Source organism: Musa acuminata, unplaced genomic scaffold (genome assembly GCF_036884655.1).
Source record: "Musa acuminata AAA Group cultivar baxijiao unplaced genomic scaffold, Cavendish_Baxijiao_AAA HiC_scaffold_505, whole genome shotgun sequence".
In the NCBI taxonomy this organism is placed as follows: domain Eukaryota; kingdom Viridiplantae; phylum Streptophyta; class Magnoliopsida; order Zingiberales; family Musaceae; genus Musa; species Musa acuminata.
In genome coordinates this window covers 50,001-52,500 of record NW_027020750.1, presented here as the reverse complement: position 1 = coordinate 52,500, position 2,500 = coordinate 50,001, and positions in this window count along the sequence as shown.

The window sequence follows — 2,500 nt, the reverse complement described above, 5'->3', positions numbered from 1 at the left end:
TGGCTGCGCGAGCGAGCGGCGAGCGGCGAACAGCGAGCGAAGCGAGAGGCAGCACCGTCCCTGCTATACGAAAGCCCCATCCAGCCCTGTGCCACCCGGGGGGTTCCAGGGTGCTGAGATGGCTGACGTTTTGCTCCGCTCACGACGGTCACCGCACCACGCAAGAACAGGCCAAAACCTGGCCAAAACAGCCCAAAAACGGGCCAAAACTGGCCATTTTTGGCTGCGCGAGCGAGCGGCGAGCGGCGAACAGCGAGCGAAGCGAGAGGCAGCACCGTCCCTGCTATACGAAAGCCCCATCCAGCCCTGTGCCACCCGGGGGGTTCCAGGGTGCTGAGATGGCTGACGTTTTGCTCCGCTCTCGACGGTCACCGCGCAATGCAAGAACAGGCCAAAAACTGGCCAAAACGGCCCAAAAACGGGCCAAAACTGGCCATTTTTGGCTGCGCGAGCGGCGAGCGGCGGACAGCGAGCGAAGCGAGAGGCAGCACCGTCCCTGCTATACGAAAGCCCCATCCAGCCCTGTGCCACCCGGGGGGTTCCAGGGTGCTGAGATGGCTGACGTTTTGCTCCGCTCTCGACGGTCACCGCGCAATGCAAGAACAGGCCAAAAACTGGCCAAAACGGCCCAAAAACGGGCCAAAACTGGCCATTTTTGGCTGCGCGAGCGAGCGGCGAGCGGCGGACAGCGAGCGAAGCGAGAGGCAGCACCGTCCCTGCTATACGAAAGCCCCATCCAGCCCTGTGCCACCCGGGGGGTTCCAGGGTGCTGAGATGGCTGACGTTTTGCTCCGCTCTCGACGGTCACCGCGCAATGCAAGAACAGGCCAAAAACTGGCCAAAACGGCCCAAAAACGGGCCAAAACTGGCCATTTTTGGCTGCACGAGCGAGCGGCGAGCGGCGGACAGCGAGCGAAGCGAGAGGCAGCACCGTCCCTGCTATACGAAAGCCCCATCCAGCCCTGTGCCACCCGGGGGGTTCCAGGGTGCTGAGATGGCTGACGTTTTGCTCCGCTCTCGACGGTCACCGCGCAATGCAAGAACAGGCCAAAAACTGGCCAAAACGGCCCAAAAACGGGCCAAAACTGGCCATTTTTGGCTGCACGAGCGAGCGGCGAGCGGCGGACAGCGAGCGAAGCGAGAGGCAGCACCGTCCCTGCTATACGAAAGCCCCATCCAGCCCTGTGCCACCCGGGGGGTTCCAGGGTGCTGAGATGGCTGACGTTTTGCTCCGCTCTCGACGGTCACCGCGCAATGCAAGAACAGGCCAAAAACTGGCCAAAACGGCCCAAAAACGGGCCAAAACTGGCCATTTTTGGCTGCACGAGCGAGCGGCGAGCGGCGGACAGCGAGCGAAGCGAGAGGCAGCACCGTCCCTGCTATACGAAAGCCCCATCCAGCCCTGTGCCACCCGGGGGGTTCCAGGGTGCTGAGATGGCTGACGTTTTGCTCCGCTCTCGACGGTCACCGCGCAATGCAAGAACAGGCCAAAAACTGGCCAAAACGGCCCAAAAACGGGCCAAAACTGGCCATTTTTGGCTGCACGAGCGAGCGGCGAGCGGCGGACAGCGAGCGAAGCGAGAGGCAGCACCGTCCCTGCTATACGAAAGCCCCATCCAGCCCTGTGCCACCCGGGGGGTTCCAGGGTGCTGAGATGGCTGACGTTTTGCTCCGCTCTCGACGGTCACCGCGCAATGCAAGAACAGGCCAAAAACTGGCCAAAACGGCCCAAAAACGGGCCAAAACTGGCCATTTTTGGCTGCGCGAGCGAGCGGCGAGCGGCGGACAGCGAGCGAAGCGAGAGGCAGCACCGTCCCTGCTATATACGAAAGCCCCATCCAGCCCTGTGCCACCCGGGGGGTTCCAGGGTGCTGAGATGGCTGACGTTTTGCTCCGCTCACGACGGTCACCGCACCACGCAAGAACGGACCATAAACAGGCCAAAACAGCCCAAAAACGGGCCAAAACTGGTCATTTTTGGCTGCGCGAGCGAGCGGCGAGCGGCGAACAGCGAGCGAAGCGTGAGGCAGCACCGTCCCTGCTATACGAAAGCCCCATCCAGCCCTGTGCCACCCGGGGGGTTCCAGGGTGCTGAGATGGCTGACGTTTTGCTCCGCTCACGACGGTCACCGCGCCATGCAAGAACGGACCAAAAACAGGCCAAAACAGCCCAAAAACGGGCCAAAACTGGCCATTTTTGGCTGAGCGAGCGAGCGGTGAGCGGCGAACAGCGAGCGAAGCGAGAGGCAGCACCGTCCCTGCTATACGAAAGCCCCATCCAGCCCTGTGCCACCCGGGGGGTTCCAGGGTGCTGAGATGGCTGACGTTTTGCTCCGCTCACGACGGTCGCCGTGCCACGCAAGAACGGACCAAAAACAGGCCAAAACAGCCCAAAAACGGGCCAAAACTGGCCATTTTAGGTTGCGCGAGCGAGCGGCGAGCGGCGAACAGCGAGCGAAGCGTGAGGCAGCACCGTCCCTGCTATACGAAAGCCCCATCC